Raw genomic sequence first — 10,565 nt, forward strand, 5'->3', positions numbered from 1 at the left:
TTGTGGTGTGTGGATTATGTGGATATTTTCAAATTTGGCACATGCTGTGACTTCTGTACTTAAAAATGCATGTCTAGGGGGAGGGCATAGCCTAGTGGTAGAGTGCATGCCTAGCATGCACAAGGTCCTGGGTTCAATCCCCAGCACCTCCACTAAAAAAATAAATAAAAACCTTATTATCTTCTCCTCTCAAAATTAAAAAAAAAAAAAATGCATGTCTAAGTTTCATCACAAATTGGTGTTATTTACAATTGTTGTAATATCAGGAGAAGTCCACAATAAAATAATTCCTAAAACTTAAATTGAGGAATAATTATTTCTTATCCTTTTGCAAACTGACTTTTAAGCCTACCTGCTTTATAAATTAAGTATATGAAGTATTAGTGTAAAATATTATTACAAGGTATTATTTTCATTGGCTTTATTATGATTTAGGTATGGTAAGCCTAACAGATCAAGAGATGATCACCATTGAAAAGACAGCTTGCTGATCACAGCTCGCAAGTGGAGGGAGCACATAACACCATGGAGGGGCCATGTGGGGAAACACCAGGGTCAGTCAGAAGGCAGAGGGGGAGGGGCAAAATGGGACCAAGAGCCTTTTCTGTGGCTTCCACAGTAAGCAATGGGTGAGGCAGGGTAAGCAGGTTTAGGACTGGCTAGTTTGAATAATTTCAGTGGGCTCTGGGACTTAGGGGCTGTTCCTAGTTGTTCCTAGTTGATTAGGGCAGCTGGACAGTGATCCAGAGTATAAGAGCCAAAACTAAAGGAAGTGGCTGGGGATGTGGGCTCTGGACTGGTTTAGTTGCATTTGAAAAGCATGCTCACTGGCGAGTTGTTTACTCTATGTAAGAATTAGCTAACTCTGGGAAAAGCAGTCCTTCCAGGGTCAGCAAGGGCCCTAATGTTAAAGCATGAGAACACAGAAAATAAACGACAGGGTTAATACAAGCATTTGGCCATCTGAATTGCATGGTGTTAAATGTATTTCTTTTTATTATGAAAAAAAGGCTTTGATTCCTATTACTATCAATAAGACTGAGAGAATTCAGTGCAAACATTTCCATACCACTTTTCTCCTCTGCAAACTCTTTCTGTATCTTCCATCAATTTTACCCCATGCCTTCTGACTCTGAGACTATCATCTCTACCTTAATTGTGAATATTGGTCTTCATCCTACTGCTTTAATACCAATTTTAAAGCAATTCTTCATGAATAATTCTCTTTTTTCATGTATAGTTTGAATTTTCTTATTTTTCATCTCTGTAGTCCCAAACCCTCTACTTACAATACATTGAGATCTTCTCTAGTCTAAAATCTTCCCCTCTATGGGTTTGACCCATCAAGCAATTACCACAGCATTCTCTTTTCTTCACTGTCAAAATTCTTGAAAATTAGTCTGCATCTATGGCCTCCGACTTATGGTTTCACTCCTTTAACCCCTCACAGTCTGGTTTCTGCTCCCCACAGATATCTCTTTTATTATGATCAAATTTTGTGAGATTTTTCTAAGCCTTCCTATCTCCTTATTTGTCTGAAGAATTTGAGGCTATTGTCCTCTTGCTTAAATTGTCCATTTCTCCTAAATATGTGGCATCAAATAATCTAGCTTAAACTGTTAGGTCACTTCCAGGCTCCTCCCATGGCTTCTCTAAAGCTGTCTACTCTCCTTACAGAGAGAACACTTCCTCAAGTCAAGAGTCACACTGCTAGAATAGTGCGTATTACCATGCTTGAACCGATCAATGAATAAGAAGCCAGAGGTCATTCTGAGTGATATTCCATCACCTCTGAAGACACCATAACCATGAACTGAAGAAATAAACGAGTTGGAGTCTAGGATTTGGGTTTTCACCAGTAAAGCCCCTGCCAATAACACCCCTTTTGTGGCTGCAATTCAGATGTCAGAACAGCAGTGATAATGCAGCAATGATGGAAGAGAGGGTTTGCTCAGAACAGCCCACATGGTCTGCTGAAGACATAGCTGGCTCCTTATCTCCCCTTGATATAATTGGTGTCCTGTTGTAACAAGAGCCTCTTAGTTGCAAAAAAGTAAATCACTACTTGCTTAAGTGACAGGTAGTTGGGATTTTTTTGTCTTTGGCAAATTTATACAGAAGAAGAATCAACCCACATGACCCAGAAGGAAGGAAATGGGAATGCTCTGACCTGGCCCTCATCCTTTGGCAGCTCAGAATGTAGTGATGGTTAATTTTATGCACTTGACTTGCCACAGAGTGCCTATATTAAACTATTTCTGGATGTGTCTACAAGGGTGTTTCTGGGTGAGTTTAGCACTTGTATCAGTGGGCTCAGTAACGCAGACTGCCCTCCCCAGTGTGAGTAGATATCATCCAACCAATCCATTGAGGGCCAGAACAGAATAAAAGGTGGAGGAAGGTGCTTCCTGCGTGCCTGCTTGAGTTGGGACCTCTCATCTCCTCTTCTCCAGCTCTCACACTGGGATTTGCAGCACTGACCCTCCTGGTTCTCAGACCTTCAAACTTGGACTGAACTGTACCACCAGCTATCTTGGGTCTCCAGCTTCCAGACAGTAGACTGTGGAACTTCTCAGCCCATATAAACATATTAGCCAATTCATCATAATATATTATCAATCTATCTATCTATGGGTATGTATTATAAGTAATACATATTTTATACACATAATATATACATATATACACATATATATACCTGTGTGTGTGTGTGTGTGTGTGTGTGTGTGTGTGTGTGTGTGTGTGTATCCATCTTACTTGTTCTGTTTCTCTGGAGAATCCTGTATAATACAGACATAGTGGGATGAAAGACCATGCCTTTCTATAGAGACCCCTCTAGGAGCCATACTGATGTTCCTTGTTAATCTGTCCTCTACACCACCCCCTGATACACCTTCAGCTATGTTCATATTGCTGCTCTGGTGGTCTTTCCCCAGGAGCTTTCCAAACTTGATATAGCCATTTCACTCTGGCATTCCAGGCCCTCCTTAGTATGATCTCAATATATTTCCCAGCTACAGCTCCCTGTAAACTGGATCTTCCTTTAATGAACCCTTTATTAGATTGCCTTTGTTCCTTTGTTCATATGGTTTCTCTTCCTATGGAAATCCCTGGCTCCATTGGCTCACCCAGGGTTTATTCAGTACCTACTATGTGCCAGGCACTTTGCTAGACAGTGGAGATTCAACTATGAGCAAAACCAGGACAGTCCCTGCCCTCAAGGAGTTTGCAAACCAATGGAGAAGACAGATATTAATCAAATATCACAGATCCATGTAAAATTGCAACTCTAATAAGTGATAAATAAGAAAAAGAGACACTCAGAACACACAGAGTTACTAACGTACTTAAAAAGAGAACCTCGTGGAGATATTCAGGAAAGAGAAACCAAGAGCTTGGCAGTGTGGCTAAGGTACAGAGCGTACGCTCCATCCTGCTATGTAAACCCTTCTGATACACTGAGCCTCCTAGAAGCCCTGTTGTTCATCTGGGCAGTAAGATGTGGTCACTCAGTTGAGCCACTCTAGACTTTGCGTATATCATTTTCTTAGCCTTTCTCTTGTTCTATCTTTATCTAATCTTCACTTAGACAATAACCAACTCAAGGTCAGAGACTCTGATTTCATACCTTTGTATTTTTTTGTCATTTCCTGGAACAATGCCTTGGATGGAGTTGGCACTCATTAACTATTTGCTAAATGAATGGTCTTAAATTTCCCCAACATAGGTATAAATAATATATGCGCTGATGAAATTTTCATGAGATTAATTTTAAAAAGTATGGCAAAAATGAGGTGATGCTACTACCATCCATAAAATAGGAAACCAATTTCCGGACTATTGAGACCTGGTTAGGCAGCTACAGGAAAAAGAAATAGAAGCACACTTCCTACATGTTTGTATGTATTGCATGATGGTGAAAGCACATGCTTTAGAATCATACTACCTGGTTTCAAATGTCACCTCCACCAATTACAAGTTGTGTGACCATGGGAAAATAATCTTTGAAATAGGACTGATACTAATAGCACCTAATACAAAGGACTGGGCAAAGATTAATCGAGCTAATATATGTAAGGCATTTGAAACACTTTGCACATTGACATGTGCCTCAAGAACCTCCTACAGTTCTCAATCACGTGGGAGAAGTTTGGTTGTCACTTCTCAAGTTCTCTTTCCCAGATCCCCACAATCAGGCCTGGGTGATCATCAAGATTCTGTATGGAAAATATCTGGCAAGGTCGAGTTCTAAACAGAAGGGTGAGTCATCACCAGGAAGTCACAAGACAGGGTAAGAAATCAAAGCATTAGAAGCAGACAAAGGTTGATTAAATCCACTTCTGCCAAGTTATTCCAGCTCTCAGAACCTCAGTGTCCTCTCTTGCAGAATGGGATTGTTGCAAGGATTTGAGAATGGGGCCTGGCCTTTGTGGTGTATCTTCTAGGGCCCAGGGAAAGCCCTTTCCTCCTCAAGAGTCCTCCATAAAGTAAGATATCCCTTTATCAGAAACTAAGATTGATTCCATGATTACTTGGTCAAAGGTTCCCTTTATACCAAGGTATGTAGAAATTCTATTCTTTACAGAAAGCAAGACATTCTGTGATACAGACACATTGTCTATCTCTCCAAACAAGAAGGCTTGTTGTCTACCAGAAGAGTCTCTTTACCTCTAGTCAAACTACTAATTATTTTATGCTTTCATTCACTTTCCATATACCTAGCCAATTTCTCATGTTAAAATTTTTTTAATTAAAACTGTTTGCACCTATCTATTATCTTAGATAAGCTTCCAGCAATTCTGTTGATTCTGAGAAATACAATATTGCTTTTGGCACCTAAATATCACTTCTGAAATATAGAGATTTGGGGACATATTTTTATGATGCCTCATCACATCCTAACAATGTGTTACTGTTCAGACTTTCTCTGAGAGACTGTCCAGAGTCAGTGGCTGCTTTCCTAAAACAGAATCTCAGTGACCTCGTTGTGACCTTTTACATCTATAAGGCAGATACACCCAAAAAGCTCAAGCAAGCAAAATACATATATTTGGCTCCATAAACTAGGCAAACCTGGAGTGATAGGAGTATGCTCTGGCTTTCACAACAGTTACTTGACATTCTGGAGTAGGCACAGCATGCTTTCAAAACTCATCACTTTACAGAATTTAAAAGTCCTGGAGTTACATCTTGACACCCTCTATGGTACATGCTGACTTCAGCTCTTTATTAGAGCCATGGGTATTGATTTTGATTTTCCCATATTTTTAATGTCATCTTGATTTGGATACATGGGCTCTGGTGGGGTGAAATTTATTAGGACTGATTCTAAGAAAAATTATTAAGAAGACAAAATTTATTTTTATTGTCCTTCTCCTTTCCATTGGCTTCCTTTCTTCCATGCCAGCTGCTCACCCATCACCTTTCCCAGTGCCTTCATTATGTTTGGGACCTCCATTAAGGCTGGACTATTCTCCCTGGAAAATTCTTCTTGTTCTAGCCCAGTGAAATGTATCTGTTGAGTGTGACCATCTCTCAGTCCTTGCTCAGTGACAAGTAACCACCATGATTTACAGCATCTGTTCTGATGAATTAGTGAGTACTTAGCTTGAGTCGCTATAACAAGATACTCCAACAGACCTTTATAGCGCATGGGTATGGAGGCTACAAAGTCTAAGATCAAGGCACTTGTAGGTCTGGTGTGGTGAGGGTACTTCCTGGTTTGTAGCTGGTCGTCTTGTTGTGTCTTCACATGACAGAGAGCGGGGGTGGGGTGGGGGCAGGAGAGAGAGAGGAAACTCCCTTGTGTCTTTTCTTCTAAGGGCAGTAATCCCATCATGAAGGCTCCACCTTCATGGCCTAAATACTTTCCAAAGGCTTTCCCTTCAGACACCATCACCTTGGGGATTAGGTTTCAACATATGAATTTGGGGGTGACCCCAACATTCAGTCCCTAGCTGTACTACTCTCTTAATGAGCTCTCTCTCCCTTTCCTAGAATACTCTTTACTTCTCTGCTCCTTTGAAAAATTAAACTCACTCAACTCAAAAATAAATTCTTTGAATCTTTCCTGATTCCTTCCAGGAGTAATTAGTTATCCTTTATTCCGTGCTCCCACAGTACTTTGTATAGGTAGTCTATGCTACAGCTGGTAAGACTTTAGTTCATTATTTTATTTTGTTTTATTATTTGAGGGGGTTTGCATTGTCCTTCTTTTCCCATTAAACTCTGAGATGCTCAAAGACTGGAACGTCCCTTTATTTGTTCTTATGTTTCCTAGTACTACCTAGCATAGAGTCTGGCACTTAGTAATTGTTACATAAACACTAACTGAATAAATCAGTCACTATAATAGTGTGAATATGAAATCCTCTCACATCTCCCAAGATACGTAGTCCTTCAGAGGTTAAAGAGGAAACAATCTGGCATTCGTCTACATGAAAGGATGCTTTGGGTAGATCTTTTTTTCCTGAAAAACTGATCCGAGGACAACAGCTTGCTCAGAGTCCTAGCCAGTGATTCCACACAGACTTTATCAGTGAACCTTGGCAATGGCAAAGCCCACACCCCCACACCACAGATCCCTTTGTTGTGAGGCTGTTTCTCTGGCCAAAGTGATTCTGCATCATTGCTCTCTTTAGTGCCAGAGAGAAACTAGCTGCACCAAGTTCCCGTCCAAGGATTTGGTGTTCCAAATTCCCTGTGAGTAAACAATATATTCTTGAACAAGGCAAAAATGATACATTCTATCATAAAATCTACTCATTCATAGAATCTCTTGTCCTTTTGGAAAATGATAGCAATGAGTGATTTCTAAATCTAGCCAGTCAGAGGGGAAAATGTTTAGGGGTGAGTAGGCCTTTATTCAGTACCTCCCCTCAGTCACATCACATTAGCAGCCATCTACACCACCACAGAGTGTGGGTAAAGACCAAAGACATTCCACAAGCTGAAGTTACACTTCAAACACAAACAAGAATAATCCATGTAAAATGAGATAGTCTCATCATTCATACAGATGTGATTAACCTCCAATGCAACAAGGAACAATGCACCTCCATCCCTCATCAACAAAATTGCCTTACCTGGTACCTTAATATGAGGACAAGAGCATGAAGAAAGACACTTCTAGGGGTACTTTACTAGAAATTGCTTCCTATTGCTATAGAAAACCACCTTAAATAGCCATTTTTGTTGTTTTTGTAGCCCAAAATATGTAATCACAAACATAAGTTTTAGACTTTTTTATTTCAGGGGAGAGCGTGAAAGCAGTCCCCATTACCACAAATTATGCAGCTGAGCTTCCCACATTTGGGGAAATCGAGGGGTCACCACATCCATGGAGAAGCCTCGCCCTGGGAAAACCACCTTCGTGGTCACGGTGTCTCCCCTGCCAGGCAAGTATCCTAAGTTCTAGACTTCTGTGGGAAGACAGACCCAGGCTAAGGCAGCTGTGAATAATAGAGCATGTTGATCTTTGAATCATTTGCTTTGCAGATATATTTACATAGTTCTTAGATATTGCCAGAAACAAATATAACATGTTGAAATTTCCAATATTTGGGATTGTGGTTAAGAAAGACATAAAATTATATGTCAAGCAAAGAAGAAAAAAAAAAAAAAACCATCTGGCCTTACCAACACAACTCTAATTTATCTCAAACTTACCTATCATTTCCTTTGCTTCTCTTATTTCTCTCCTGTTCCAGATGTCTTTCTTTAATTACTTTGTATGCTGATTCAGTTAGCTTTCTTATCTAATTCCATATGTTTATAATCTTTTGTCTGAAATACTTCTGCTTGAGTTTCTTACATTCCATTTTCTAAATGCCTTTAATTAATTCCTCCAGCTATACTCTTAATCTTATCCTCTCCTAATTTATCCAAGACCCTGCCATCGATTACGGTAATATAATTACAATCTTTTTTTCTCCCCTGGTATCTCCTCCTTTGCCCCAAATAGGAAGATGGCAGCACTAGTGGACAAATGATCCCACAACTCATTAGCCATGTATAGAATTTTGCACGTTTGCTTCATTCTCTGAACCTTGGTTTTTTTCATCAGTTTCATCTATTTTGTTCACTACATCCCAGATAATCAAAAAATAGACTAAAAATAACTGATACAATGTAGTAGCCCTATGGCTATACCTTGATCTGCTTTATGGCAGCTTTATCCCCTATCAAATGCCTCCAAAATCCTCCTGCAGGTTGCTCAGTGCTCCAAGACCTAGTCCTTCTGTCTGTCACAGGGCACACAATCATGTTTCTCACTTCTTCCTCCAGCCCACTGGAGGGGAGCCTGTGTCTTCAGAGGCTGCTGAAAGTGCCATCTATGCCAGTGTTGCCCACTGTTGCCTTCCAGAGGCTGTAAGGTTGCCAATGCCCAAGGCTTAAGAGTATCCATATCTGTAGCAAGGTTGTTGATTGTCAAAGCCAAAGACACAAAAGATGCTAACAAAAAAAAAAAGATGCCTCTATCTGTAATGTCACTGCCATCACCGGAGCCAATCTGCTATCATCTGTACTATCGCTTCTCCCACAGGCACCGGCATTCCCAATGCTATTGACAATCTGCATGTCAATGTCCCAGGAGGAGTTTAGAGAAATGACTCTTTTAATTTACACTAGCTCTGTTGTTACGTCCCTCCCTCTAAGACGTGGCAGGACTGCATGGGTATTAAACCAGGGACCATCCGACAGACACCAAGCTGTCCTTGGAATCATTCCTGTATACGCTCCACAAATTACATTTTGACTCTCTCTCCTTCAAAAGAGCTCCTCTCCTCACCCTGGCCCTTCTCCAGGTACAGGGGCCTCTCTCACCTCCTAGTTTTCCAGGCGCACTCACACACACACTCCTCAACACTAGCTTAGGATCAAGCTGTGACTCTTGCTAAACACAAGTTACTAACAAGAGTAACGATCTTGTGGTATTACTTTGATGATCAAGTGAATAGCGTGTGTATAGTGTGTGTAACACATTTGGAATGGTATCTGGGGAGGAGGAAGAGGGTTTCAAGGGAAGAAGCAGGCGTCCCAGGACTGGTGTCTGAGAAGTGTCACACTGCAGCCATGGTGCACAACAGAACTTCAGGACAGGTGTATGATACTCAAGAGTAAACCCCATGAAGAAGGTTAACTCCAAGGTGAAATGTCTGGTGCAACCATACACACCAGGCTACGCCTGCCCCATAGGCACCCCCACTTGAATATGACCCAGGAGAGAAAGAAAGCTTTCAGGTTGGAAGGAGCCTTGAAGATGGGCCCAGAGACAACTCAGCGATGAGCTGCCTGGATCCACCTGAGCACAAAGTGGGAAGTTACACGTTCTAGGATAAACAGGTACAGGGGTAAATCCTCAACTAATATCACATTTTCTCTTCTTTAGAAGAATGAGAATTCGAAATAGAAATTACATTGAGTTATCAACAATACATATTGTTCCCTCTATAAAAGGAAAATATTCTTAAAATAGTCTATCTCTGAATTCTCAGTTCCTTCAACACTTTACTGGAGTCGTATTATTTCAATCCCATCAGTTTACTGAAACTGCTGCCTCAGGGGACAGTGATAGCTGACAAACTGATGAAGCCAGTATCCTTTTCTCTGTCTCATTCTAGGCGACCTGTTTACAGAATATGATGTTGCTCTCTCTGGAGCCCGCACCACATCACCTCTCTAAAACATTTCTCTTCCCATTGCTACTTCTCTGCTCTCAAAAATCTCTTCTTTTTCCTGCTCTTTAAATAGTTTTTTAAACTCTGCGGTTTCTACAGTCCATTACCATTCTCGTTCATATCCTTGTCCATTTGTCCATAATCTCTCCCTGCTCAACACTTTCTCCTGGATAATCTTATCTACCATTAGGCTTCAGGTATCACCTTTACTGGTAGTTCTCAAAATTTTAATGCATTAAAGTAACCCCAGAAAAGTTTTAGAAAAGCAGGCATCCTCAAGGGAATCTGATTAAATATATTTGCGGTAAGAACCAAGAATCTTCATTTTTACAAGCATCCCAAAGCAAGACTCTCTGATGCAAATGTTCTTAGATCACCTCCTGAGAAAGACTGCTTATGACTTTCAAGTCCAAATCACCAGTGTCTTAATCTGTCTCTTGACTTTCAGATTCATATTTCCATTTAGCTAGTTAATAGTTTCATTACATAAAATGTAATGCAATAATCTGAGAAACAAATTTTATTACTTCATCCTCCCAAACACAATTTATTTCCTTGTTTGCATTTCCTGTCTTAAATCAATAGCACTAACAACTCTGCGTAGAAACTAAAAATTCTCTCTACTTATCATCAAATAATTCACCCAGTTCTTTTAATTTTATCTCAAATGTATCCCTCACCTTTCCCAATTTTAAACATCTGTTGTTTTTTCTTGGGCAATTACAATAGCCCCTTACCTGGCCTCTCCGGTCCCAGGCTCTCTTGCCTCCAAGCTGCCAGTACTTCTTCTCTAAAAGACAGATCCAAGCATGTCAGTACAATACAAAAGCAAAAATTAAAAATAGAAATGAAACAAACTTTGGATGTTTACTTGGCTTACAGAAT

General features: G+C 40.3%; 1 pseudogene; it reads right to left on the minus strand.

Annotated features, from left to right (window-relative positions):
* Window positions 1–7,251: 7,251 nt before the first annotated feature.
* On the minus strand, window positions 7,252–7,405 carry LOC116153217 (U1 spliceosomal RNA; annotated as a pseudogene).
* Between the last annotated feature and the right edge of the window lie 3,160 nt (window positions 7,406–10,565).

This window comes from Camelus dromedarius, chromosome 4 (assembly GCF_036321535.1).
Source record: "Camelus dromedarius isolate mCamDro1 chromosome 4, mCamDro1.pat, whole genome shotgun sequence".
NCBI classification, from domain to species: domain Eukaryota; kingdom Metazoa; phylum Chordata; class Mammalia; order Artiodactyla; family Camelidae; genus Camelus; species Camelus dromedarius.